We start from the raw sequence: 13,454 nt of genomic DNA, 5'->3' as shown, positions 1-13,454 counted from the left end.
TTCAGATTTCTAAATTAGATTATAAGACTGACGCGCTGAAACTTAGAATGGTCTTCATTAGCGACAAGTAATTAGAACTCGCACTTTGATTGGATATCTGATGAAAGCAAGATATTTAGCATGGAATTTCGAATTCAAAGGAAGGCTTTTATACCCTTCTACTCTTCTAGGAAATGTGGTGGAATATACCGGTCATCTTGGGACTCCATTCTTGCTCTTGAGCGTGGGCTGCGAGGAGACGTATATTTGGGGAATTAATGAGATTTAGGATGTGTCGGCATATCTGTACGCATATATAGGGATTAACGAGATGTAAGGTATATAGGTATATGTGGGGGATTACTGAGATGTAGGATGTGTAGGTATACGTAGGTTATTAATGATATGTAGGATGTGTAGGTATATGTGGGTGATTAATGAAATGTAGGATGTGTAGGTATATGTGGCAGATTAATCAGATGTAAGCTGTGTAGGTATATGTGGCAGATTAATGAGATGTTGGATGTGTAGGTATGTGTGGGGGATTAATGAGATGTAAGCTGTGTAGGTATATGTGGGGGATTAATGAGATGTTGGATGTGTAGGTATATGTGGGGGATTAATGAGATGTATGCTGTGTTGGTATATGTGGGGGATTAATGAGATATAGACTGTGTGGGTATATGTGGGGGATTAATGAGATGTTGGATGTGTAGGTTTATGTGGGGGATTAATGAGATGTAGGCTGTGTGGGTATATGTGGGGGATTAATGAGATGTAAGCTGTGTAGGTATATGTGGGGGATTAATGAGATGTAAGGTGTGTTGGTATATGTTGGGGACTAATGAGATGTTGCATGTGTAGGAATATGTGGGGGATTAATGAGATGCAGGATGTGTAGGTATATGTGGGGGATTAATGAGATGTAGGCTGTGTTGGTATATGTGGGGGATTAATGAGATGTTGGATGTGTAGGTATATGTGGGGGATTAATGAGATGTAAGCTGTGTTGGTTTATGTTGGGGATTAATGAGATGTAGGCTGTGTGGGTATATGTGTGGGGTTTATGAGATGTTGGATGTGTAGGTATATGTGGGGGATTAATGAGATGTAAGCTGTGTTGGTATAAGTTGGGGATTAATGAGATGTAACCTGTGTAGGTATATGTGGGGGATTAATGAGATGTTGGATGTGTAGGTATATGTGGGGGATTAATGAGATGTATGCTGTGTTGGTATATGTGGGGGATTAATGAGATGTAGGCTGTGTGGGTATATGTAAGGGATTAATGAGATAAAAGCTGCGTAGGTATATGTGGGGGATTAATGAGATGTAGGCTGTGTTGGTATATGTGGGGGATTAATGAGATGTAAGCTGTGTTGGTATATGTTGGGGATTAATGAGATGTTGGATGTGTAGGTATATGTGGGGGATTAATGAGATGTAAGCTTTGTAGGTATATGTGGGGGATTAATGAGATCTAAGCTGTGTTGGTATATATGGGGGATTAATGAGATGTAAGCGGTGTTGGTATATGTTGGGGACTAATGAGATGTTGGATGTGTAGGTATATGTGGCAGATTAATGAGATGTAAGCGGTGTAGGTATATGTGGGGGATTAATGAGATGTAAGCTTTGTTGGTATATGTGGGAGATTAATGAGATGTAAGCTGTGTAGCTATATGTTGGGGATTAATGAGAAGTTGGATGTGTAGGTATATGTGGGGGATTAATGAGATGCAGGATGTGTAGGTATATTTGGGGGATTAATGAGATCTTGGATGTGTAGGTATATGTGGGGGATTAATGAGATGTAAGCTTTGTTGGTATATGTTGGGGATTAATGAGATGTAGGCTGTGTAGGTGGTATATGTGGGGGATTAATGAGATGATGGATGTGTAGGTATATGTGGGGGATTAATGAGATGTAAACTGTGTTGGTATATGTTGGGGATTAATGAGATGTAAGCTGTGTAGGTATATGTGGGGGATTAATGAGATGTTGGATGTGTAGGTATATGTGGGGGATTAATGAGATGTATGCTGTGTTGGTATATGTGGGGGATTAATGAGATCTAGACTGTGTGGGTATATGTGGGGGATTAATGAGATGTTGGATGTGTAGGTTTATGTCGGGGATTAATGAGATGTAGGCTGTGTGGGTATATGTCGGGGATTAATGAGATGTTGGATGTGTAGGTATATGTGGGGGATTAATGAGATGTAAGCTGTGTTGGTATATGTTGGGGATTAATGAGATGTAAGCTGTGTAGGTATATGTGGGGGATTAATGAGATGTAAGCTGTGTTGGTTTATGATGGGGATTAATTAGATGTAGGCTGTGTGGGTATATGTGGGGGATTAATGAGATGTTGGATGTGTAGGTATATGTGGGGGATTAATGAGATGTAAGCTGTGTTGGTATATGTTGGAGATTAATGAGATGTAAGCTGTGTAGGTATATGTGGGGGATTAATGAGATGTAAGCTGTGTTGGTATATCTGGGGCATTAATGAGACGTAAGCTACGTAGGTATATGTGGGGGATTAATGAGAAGTAAGCTGTGTAGGTATATGTGGGGGAATAATGAGATGTAAGCTGTGTTGCTATATGTTGGGGATTAATGAGATGCTGGATGTGTAGGTATATGTGGGGGATTAATGAGATGTTGGATGTGTAGGTATATGTGGGGGATTAATGAGATGTTGGATGTGTAGGTATATGTGGGGGATTAATGAGATGTATGCTGTGTTGGTAGATGTGGGGGATTAATGAGATATAGGCTCTGTGGGTATATGTGGGGGATTAATGAGATGTTGGATGTGTAGGTTTATGTGGGGGATTAATGAGATGTAGGCTGTGTGGGTATAAGTGGGGATTAATGAGATGTAAGCTTTGTAGGTATATGTGGGGGATTAATGAGATGTAAGCTGTGTAGGTATATGTGGGGGATTAATGAGATGTAACCTGTGTTGGTATATGTTGGGGATTAATGAGATGTTGGATGTGTACGTATATGTGGGGGATTAATGAGATGTAAGCTGTGTAGGTATATGTGGGGGATTAATGAGATGTAGGCTGTGTGGGTATATGTGGGGGATTAATGAGATGTTGGATGTGTAGGTATATGTTGGGGATTAATGAGATGTAAGCTGTGTTGGTTTATGTTGGGGATTAATGAGATGTAGGCTGTGTGGGTATATGTGGGGATTAATGAGATGTAAGCTATATAGGTATATGTGGGGGATTAATGAGATGTAAGCTGTGTAGGTATATGTGGGGGATTAATGAGATGTAAGCTGTGTTGGTATATGTTGGGGATTAATGATTTGTTGGATGTGTACGTATATGTGGGGGATTAATGAGATGTAAGCTGTGTAGGTATATGTGGGGGATTAATGAGATGTTGGATGTGTAGGTATATGTGGGGGATTAATGAGATGTATGCTGTGTTGGTAGATGTGGGGGATTAATGAGATATAGGCTGTGTGGGTATATGTGGGGGATTAATGAGATGTTGGATGTGTAGGTTTATGTGGGGGATTAATGAGATGTAGGCTGTGTGGGTATAAGTGCGGATTAATGAGATGTAAGCTTTGTAGGTATATGTGGGGGATTAATGAGATGTAAGCTGTGTAGGTATATGTGGGGGATTAATGAGATGTAACCTGTGTTGGTATATGTTGGGGATTAATGAGATGTTGGATGTGTAGGTATATGTGGGGGATTAATGAGATGTAAGCTGTGTAGGTATATGTGGGGGATTAATGAGATGTAGGCTGTGTGGGTATATGTGGGGGATTAATGAGATATTGGATGTGTAGGTATATGTTGGGGATTAATGAGATGTAAGCTGTGTTGGTTTATGTTAGGGATTAATGAGATGTAGGCTGTGTGGGTATATGTGGGGATTAATGAGATGTAAGCTATATAGGTATATGTGGGGGATTAATGAGATGTAAGCTGTGTAGGTATATGTGGGGGATTAATGAGATGTAAGCTGTGTTGGTATATGTGGGGGATTAATGATATGTAAGCTGTGTAGCTATATGTTGGGGATTAATGAGATGTAAGCTGTGTAGGTATATGTGGGGGATTAATGAGATGTAAGCTCTGTTGGTATATGTGGGGGATTAATGTGATGTAGGCTGTGTGGGTATATGTGGGGGATTAATGAGATGTTGGATGTGTAGGTATATGTGGGGGATTAATGAGATGTAAGCTGTGTTGGTTTATGTTGGGGATTAATGAGATGTAGGCTGTGTGGGTATATGTGGGGGATTAATGAGATGTTGGATGTGTAGGTATATGTGGGAGATTAATGAGATGTAAGCTGTGTTGGTATATGTTGGGGATTAATGAGATGTAAGCTGTGTAGGTATATGTGGGGTTTAATGAGATGCAGGATGTGTAGGTATATGCGGGGGATTAATGAGATGTATGCTGTGTTGGTATATGTGGGGGATTAATGAGATGTAGGCTGTGTGGGTATACGTGGGGGATTAATGAGATGTTGGATGTGTAGGTTTATGTGGGGGATTAATGAGATGTAGGCTGTGTGGGTATGTGTGGGGGATTAAAGAGATGTAAGCTTTGTAGGTATATGTGGGGGATTAATGAGATGTAGGATTTGTTGGTATATATGGGGGATTAATGAGATGTAAGCTGTGTTGGTATATGTTGGGGATTAATGAGATGTTGGATATGTAGGTATATGTGGGAGATTAATGAGATGTAAGCTGTGTAGGTATATCTGGGGCATTAATGAGATGTAAGCTGTGTAGGTATATGTGGGGGATTAATGAGATGTAAGCTGTGTAGGTATATGTGGGGGATTAATGAGATGTAAGCTGTGTAGGTATATGTGGGGGATTAATGAGATGTAAGCTGTGTTGGTATATGTTGGGGATTAATGAGATGTTGGATGTGTAGGTATATGTGGGGGATTAATGAGATGTAAGCTGTGTAGGTATAGGTGGGGGATTAATGAGATGTAAGCTGTGTTGGTATATGTGGGGGATTAATGAGATGTAGGCTGTGTGGGTATATGTGGGGGATTAATGAGATGTTGGATGTGTAGGTATATGTGGGGGATTAATGAGATATAAGCTGTGTTGGTTTATGTTGGGGATTAATGAGATGTAGGCTGTGTCGGTATATGTGTGGGATTAATGAGATGTTGGATGTGTAGGTATATGTGGGGGATTAATGAGATGTAAGCTGTGTTGGTATATGTTGGGGATTAATGAGATGTAAGCTGTGTAGGTATATGTGGGGGATTAATGAGATGTAGGCTGTGTTGGTATATGTGGGGGATTAATGAGATGTAAGCTGTGTTGGTATATGTTGGGGATTAATGAGATGTTGGATGTGTAGGTATATGTGGGGGATTAATGAGATGTAAGCTGTGTAGGTATATGTGGGGGATTAATGAGATGTAAGCTGTGTTGGTATATGTGGGGGATTAATGAGATGTAAGCTGTGTAGCTATATGTTGGGGATTAATGAGAAGTTGGATGTGTAGGTATATATGGGGGATTAATGAGATGCAGGATGTGTAGGTATATGTGGGGGATTAATGAGATGTAGGCTGTGTTGGTATATGTGGGGGATTAATGAGATGTAAGCTGTGTTGGTATATGTGGGGGATTAATGAGATGTAAGCTGTGTAGGTATATGTGGGGGATTAATGAGATGTAAGCTGTGTTGGCATATGTTGGGGATTAATGAGATGTTGTATGTGTAGGTATATGTGGGGGATTAATGAGATGCAGGATGTGTAGGTATATGTGGGGAGTAATGAGATGCAGGAGATAGTTAAACGAGATTATAACTTGTTTTCTTTAATAAAAATAAACGAGAAAGAGCAAATATTTCGATGAGAGAGAGATAATTCAATGCATGCCTCTTCAATTTAACGCAGTTTTGTTTGAGGAAATGAGAGTGCTAATTTTCTACAAGAAATTGGTTTCGGGTTTTTCTTTTGAACATGAATCTCTCTGCTGTCAAAATGAAAGTGACAACTGCCGCAAACGTGAGGTTTTATATTTGTACTTAAAACAGTGCACGTAACATTTTGCTTCATTCGATTTTGAAACATTTTAAAAGGTAATGTCACGGTCACAAAAGCAACTAAAGGAAAATACCTACCAACAGCAACTCTGTCGGTTAATTCTTATGTAAACAATTTATGTAAGAGCAGGAACTTAACTTGCGAAATTCAACGAGTAAAGTTCAGAAGAAGAGAAAAATTTGTCTTTCTATTACTCAGTTGCTTACATCAAGGATCTAAGAATGTTTTAGGCTGTCTGGACTCCTTTTAAAGCTCGGTAATTTAATTTTGGGCTGCGGTATTAAATGTTTATCTGTTCGGTCATTCTAGGGAAACTTGTGTCATAATTATGAAGGATTTAAGCTTCACTTTAAATTCAAAATTCCACGCTAAAAATCTCGCTTTGATAACCAATCAACGTGCGAGTTCTAATTACTTGTCGCTAATGAAGACCTTGCTAAGTTTCAGAGCAAACCAAGCAGGTGCCTCGTTAGCGCAGTAGGCAGCGCGTCAGTCTCATAATCTGAATTAGAAATCTGAATGTAGTGAGTTCAATCCTCACACGGGGCACACTAGAGAACTTCCTCCTTTTTATCGAAATCTTTTTTCTCTCTAGATTATATATCTCAATCAAAGGAAACAAGAAATATCTTTCAACCGATCATTAGGTCTTAATTTTTAAATGGCATCATATGGACTTTTCCATTTAGCCCTCCTTTTTGATTCTTGATTGAGTCTACCGGTATTCAGGTTCTTCTCACTGTATTTGAGGTCTGGATAAGTTTGACGAACTGATAACAGAGTTGGAAACAATTATGAACAATTCTCATCTCTTTTTTTATTAAAATGTATTTTGATTTTTAACCTTTAAGTGCCAAAGCAAGCTTGACTGTCTCATTTTTGAAGTGCTTTTCATTAGAATGTTAAAGTCGAAACTCAACAAACAATGTGATTCGCTCCGCGCGAAAGTATTTGTTCAGGTTTTTGGTTTCAACGCTTTTTAAATTCTCTTCACTTTTTTGGCTTATAATTACAAATTTATATTTTTTACAACTATGCATACCATTCGCATTAAGCTTTTTTAACTTTTATCGCCTATTGTTCCATATACATATTTTAGCTTTTTTAACCATATATTTATGCATGTCATTTTATTTTTCTACGGAACTTGAAAACGACCGTTTCAACAGTCGAAACGTCGTTCGCTTATAGCGTTAAGTTTTCTCACAAAATCAATTTCAAAGAACTTATTTATATTCCAACAATCCTTTTTTAAACTTCTTCTCAATTTTCTTCTTAATTTCGTAACAGTCGACCAAATCTTGGTAAGTACTAATTAGTTTTACAGCCTAGGGATGCACCGTAATATTCGATTTAGCACCCGGGGCACTAAATCAACAAAGCACTAGAAAAAGGAATGTTTTTTGGTAGTAATGGATTTATGGGGCAAGAGAGGAAGATCTATGATGAGGCTGACATCTCAAGTACTGCACACGACATAGTGCATTTTTTGACTGAGTGGATATGACCTTTTACACCTGTCCTCACTTTGTGTTCCTTTATGTCTTGAACAAAAAGATAGACAATAAAATCGCCCAATATGGGACTTGAACCCATGACCCTCAGATTAAAAGTCTGATGCTCTACCGACTGAGCTAACCGGGCGGCTCATAGAAATGACGTGACAAATGATGGAACTTTGTCGTGATACCAGTGCACATTATTGATATTATCGTGACTCTAAAAACCGTATCAGTTGTGGACCTCTAATTCTGGTCATATCGAGAATTGCAGTTGGCCTCCATTCCTCTTTGGCTCCATAACATTGCACCGTTTTGAGCTCTGGCTTATCAGCTGAAGTTTTTTTAAGTAGAACTTATAAATCGAAACCGACATAAAATGAACTGATGTATGTTTGCAAAGGTCACGTAGCTGCGCATCCCTAAAGTGGCTTTGACAGCCCCTGGCAAAGAAAATTCCTCCTTTGCATTTTCTTCACGCGCGGTCATTTCAAAGTCATTTCAATTGACAATTATCAAAAACTAGACTCAATGTACTCCCTGTAATTTGGAATGACTGAAATGTATTCCAAGTTAAACGACTCTCACTGAAACTGCATCACCGGCCGTGACAACAAAGTACAACCTAAATTGTAAGTCATCTCCTCCCACACATGGGCAAACCACCCCCAAGAGCAAGAGGTAAGTGCCAAGATGACCGGTATATTACAACACATTTCGCTGCTGAATCGAGGGTAAAAAGCCTTACTTTGAATTCAATATTACACGCTAAATATCTCACCTTGATAGCCACTCAAGGTGCGTGTTCTAATTACTTGATGCTAATTTTCAGAACAAACTAAGCAGGTGCCTCGTTAGCGCAGTAGGCAGCGCGTCAGTCTCATAATCTGATTTAGAAATCTGAAGGTCGTGAGTTCGATCCTCACACGGGGCACACTTTTGAGAATTCTCTCCATTTTATCGCAATATTTTTTCTTTTTCGATTATCTCAATTAAAGTATAAACAGGGAATATCTTTTCTGCGATCATTATGTCTTAATTTTAAAATAAGAAATATCTTTCAATCGATCATTACGCCTTAATTTTTAAATGGCATCAAATGGACTTTGCCAATGAGCCCTTCTTCTTGATTCTTGATTGAGTCTATCGGTATTCAGCTTCTTTTCACTGTATTTTAGGCCTGGATACGTTTGACGGGCTGATAACAGAATTGGAAACAGTTATGAACAATACTCATCTCTCTCTCTTTTTTTTTTTATTAAGATGTATTTTGATTTTTAACCACAAACTTTCATTTATGGTCATTTATAGATATACATAATTTCAATCTAAATCAGAAATGCTGCTTTAATTTTGATATTTATATTACAAAAATCCCTTTTTTTCAAACTTCAACTTAAAGAAGATTATGTAGCAGTCCATCAAATTATGGTAAACACTAATTAGTTTTACAGGCTAAGGATGCACCGTAATAATTCGATTTAGCCCCAATGGCGCTAAATCAACAAAGTGTTAGAAAACGACAACTTCTTTTTGGTAGTAAAGAATTTATGAGGCAAGAGAGGAAGATCTGTAATGAGGTTAACACAAGTACAACAGAGGACATAGTGCTTTTTACTTTGGGAGACCCTCCGGCTATTTTTAAACCATTGAACTGCTTCACGTTTATCTACGCGCGCGGTCAGTTCAAAGTTATTTCAATCCACAAATAGCTAAAACTAGACTTAATTTGCTCCTTGTATTTTGCAATCAAGTGACTGTAATTTTTTCCAGGTTATACGACTCTCCCTAAAACTGCATCACTGGCTGACAACAAAGTACAACCTAAATTGTAACCTGTCTTCTGGTCTCCTCGCACACACGGGCAAACCACACCCAAAAGCAAGAGGTAAGTGGCAAGATGACCGGTATATTTCAACACATTTTCTAGCAGAATCGATAGTAAAAGCCGTATTTTGAATTCAAAACTCCACGCTAAGTATCTCGCCTTGATAGCCACTCAAAGTTCGTGTTCTTATTATTTGTCGCTAATGAAGACCATGCTAAGTTTCACAGCAAACCCTATAAGTTCCTCGTTAGCGCTGTAGGCAGCGCGTCAGTCTCATAATCTGAATTAGAAATCTGAAGGTCGTGAGTTCGATCCTCACACGGGGCAGTTTTTTGTGAATTCTCTCCCTTTTATCGAAGTCTTTTCTCTCTTTCGATTATATCAATTAAAGTATAAACAGGGAATGTCTTTTTATACGATCATTAGGTCTAAATCTGAGATAGTATCAAATAGACTTTTTTGTTGAGTCCTCCTTGATTCTTGATTGAGTTTAATGATATTCAGGTTATTTATATTCCACTACTCTTGTTTTAAAAGCTTCTTCTCAAAGTTAATTTCGTAACAGTCGACCAAATCGTGGTAAGTACCAATTAGTTTTAGAGGCTAGGGATGCAATAATTCGGTTTAGCGCCCGGGGCAGTAAATCAACAAAGTACTAGAAAACAGCATGTTTTTCGATAGTAAAGGATTTATGAGTGGATGATCTACTCGGATGAAGCTAACATCTCAAGTACTGCATAGGAAATAGTGCTTTTTTTACTGTATGGATATAATTTTATACAACTTGCTTCACTTTGTGTTGCATTGTGTCGTGAACAAAGACAAAAAATAAAATCGCCCAATATGGGACTTGAACCCCTGACCCTCAGATTAAAAGTCTGATGCTCTACCGACTGAGCTAACCGGGCGGCTCATACAAATGACGAGACAACTGATTGAACCTTGTTTGATGCGGTTCACATTATTGATATTACCTTGACACGGAAACCCTTATCAGTTGTGGACCTCTAATAGTGATCATACCGAGAATTGCAATAGGCCTTTCCTTAATTCCTCCGCTTTAGCTCCATAACATTCCACCGTTTTGATCTCTGGCTTATCAGATGTAGTTTCGTCAGAAAAAGTTATAAATCCAAACCGACATAAAATGAATTGATGTATGATTGCAAAGATCGTGTTGCAGCTGTGCATCTCTGAAGTGGCTTTGAGAGTCGCTGCGGCTGGCAAAGAAAATTCGTCAGGTAACTGAAAACCTTTACATTATCTGCACGCGCGGTCAGTTCAAAGTCATTTCAATTGACAATAAGCAAAAGCTAGACTCAATTTGGTCCGTGTAATTTGTAATGGAGTGACTGGAATGTTTTTCAGGTTATATGACTCTCACTGAAACTGTATCACTGGCTGACAACAAAGTACAATCTAAATTATAAGTCATCTTCTCGCACACACGGGCAAACCGCGCCCAAGAGCAAGAGGTAAGTGCCAAGATGACCAGCATATTACAACACATTTCCCTGAAGAATCGAGGTTAAAAAGCCTTACTTTGAATTCAATATTATCTCACTTTGATAGCCAATCAAAGTGCGAGTTCTAATTACTTGTCGCTAATGAAGACCTTGCTAAGTTTCAGAGAAAATCCATCAGTTGCCTCGTTAGCGCGGTAGGCAGCGCGTCAGTCTCATAATCTGATTTAGAAATCTGAAGGTCGTGAGTTCGATCCTCACACGGGGCACACTTTTGAGATTTTTCTCCCTTTTATTGAAACCTTTTTCTGTAGAGGCTGCAGGCATGCCGAAGGGTTTCAAGCATTTCAGGAAATGTTCCCAAGATTGGTCTTGCAACACGAGCCATGTATCATTCAACTTCACAACTCACAGACGGCCCAAGTTCATAATGCGAGGAGTTCACATTTTATCTTTTTTTGGTACTTTTATGCGAACGTTCAGCGCGACGTGACATATAAGGCCGACATATACTATTACGTATATATACATAACGACCGAGTTTGAATACGCGAAACGTGACTCTCGCCTTGCATTATATGGAGGCTAGGTGTTGTGTTACAACGGTTTGAATTTACAAAGGCTCGTATGGGAACGGAACGGTTTTGCTTTAAAACTAATTTTTCTTTATATTTTGTGAATAAAATCTACTTACCCTGTTGCTGTGTTGTATTCTTGGTTGTTTGCCAGCTCTTCAGGCCGATCTAACGCGATTTCAGTGAGTTTCCGTTGTGTGGGTTTCGCAAGGTGGGTTTCCACTGCTAAAATAAAGACAAGGCCGGACACTCATTTCCGGAGTGCCCGCCGCTCGACTGAAGCGAATAAGTTCCCTGAACTTTTCAACATTCGATCGAAAGGTCGCACATGCGCAATTCATGACATTGTCCCTTGAATTTTATAGCTTTAGTTCTACCTGATTAGAAATTACAGGTAAAGAATAAAAGAAAGTATATTAAAAACATGTAAACCAAGCTAGGTAGGCCAGAGCCGGGGGAGGGGTACTTTCGGAATTTCTGGGTGGGGATGTGCCGCTGGCACCCTGGAACCCTTAGCCTATACCAGAGCTAGTTTAGCTGAATTTTGCTACCATATACTAGTGTAAACTCCCCAAATCCCCCCATCTATCGACACTGTTGAGGCTGATTTGCGTAAATTTGAACTTCCCGATTTGATTTTTTTCTATTTTTGAGTGGCAATTCCTGGTTTCCTTAGTCTAGATAAAATCTTCAACCAGCTAGTCAGTTTTGTGAAGAATGATACCCTATTCTAGACCCAAACGCTCTGATTTATATGCCCTGTTCTAGAGTAAACTACTTGAAAACCATACCCTTCACAGCGGCACATACCTATATAGCCCATATATATGGCAGTGCCCCCCGCCCGGGGGAGGGGGGGCAGAGTAATTTTCTTTTCCACATGTAAATCTCTTTTAACATGAACTGAAATGGATCAACACTTTGCCATCTTTATTCCAAAATACCGAAGTTTCTTAGAGTATTGTATTATTTTATTTCCTTTTGATATTACACCATGAGGGGTTCAAGGGGTGTTGAGGAAACTTGACCTGATAACAGTCACTGGCAGCCATTTTGAAATAAGATCTATGACATGACGTTTACTATAATTCGAAAAATATTTCAATTTACGTGTTCCAAATAATCTTAACAACCTGAAATGACTCCAGAAGCGACGCACACTGTATATGTGGGGAATTAATGAGATGTAGGCTGTGTAGGTATATGTGGGGGATTAATTAGCTGTAGGCTGTGTAGTATATGTGGGAGATAAATGAGATGTAGGGTGTGTAGGTATATGTGGGGGATTAATGAGATGCAGGATGTGTAGGTATATGTGGGGGATTAACGAGATGTAGGCTGTGTAGGTATATGTGGGGGATTAATGAGATGTAGGATGTGAAGGTATATGTGGGGAATTAGCGAAATGTAGGCTCTTTAGGAATATGGGGGGATTAATGATATGTAGGATGGGTAGATATATATGGGGGATAAATAAGATGTAGGATGTGTAGGTATATGTGGAAGATTGATTAGATGTAGGCTGTGTAGGTATATGTGGGGGATTAATGAGATGCAGGATGTGTAGGTATATGTGGGGGATTAATGAGATGTAGGCTGTGTAGGTATATGTGGGGGTTTAATGAGATGTAGGATGTGTAGATATATGTTGGGGATCAATAAGATGTAGGCTGTATAGGATTATGTCGGGGATTAATGAGATGTGGGATGTGTGGGTATATGTAAGGGATTAATGAGATGTAGGATGTGTAGGTATATGTGGGGGTTTAACGAGATGTAAGATGTGTAGGTATATGTGGGGGATAAATGAGTTGTAGGATGTGTAGGTATATGTGGGGGATTAATGAGATGTAGGATGTGTAGGTATATGTGGGGGTTTAATGAGATGTAAAATGTGTAGGTACATGTGGGGGATAAATGAGTTGTAGGATGTGGAGGTATATATGGGAGATTAATTAGATGTACGCTGTGTAGGTATATGTGGGGGATAAATGAGATGTAAGTAGGCGTAGGTATATGTGGGAGATTAATAAAATG

General features: G+C 39.1%; 3 non-coding genes across 3 annotated transcripts; 1 reads left to right on the top strand and 2 right to left on the bottom strand.

Moving 5' to 3' along the window:
- Nucleotides 1-7,623: 7,623 nt before the first annotated feature.
- Nucleotides 7,624-7,696, bottom strand: Trnak-uuu (transfer RNA lysine (anticodon UUU)). Its single transcript has one exon. It is a non-coding gene; the product is annotated as a tRNA-Lys (tRNA).
- Nucleotides 7,697-8,399: 703 nt separating this feature from the next.
- On the top strand, nt 8,400-8,485 carry Trnam-cau (transfer RNA methionine (anticodon CAU)). Its single transcript is given in 2 exon segments — nt 8,400-8,436; nt 8,450-8,485. It is a non-coding gene; the product is annotated as a tRNA-Met (tRNA).
- A 1,729-nt stretch (nt 8,486-10,214) lies between these two features.
- On the bottom strand, nt 10,215-10,287 carry Trnak-uuu (transfer RNA lysine (anticodon UUU)). The gene has a single exon. It is a non-coding gene; the product is annotated as a tRNA-Lys (tRNA).
- Between the last annotated feature and the right edge of the window lie 3,167 nt (nt 10,288-13,454).

Source organism: Orbicella faveolata, unplaced genomic scaffold, assembly GCF_042242905.1.
Source record: "Orbicella faveolata isolate gen_17 unplaced genomic scaffold, um_ofav_v1 contig_3, whole genome shotgun sequence".
NCBI classification, from domain to species: domain Eukaryota; kingdom Metazoa; phylum Cnidaria; class Anthozoa; order Scleractinia; family Merulinidae; genus Orbicella; species Orbicella faveolata.
This window is presented reverse-complemented; position numbering and strand designations above follow the sequence as displayed.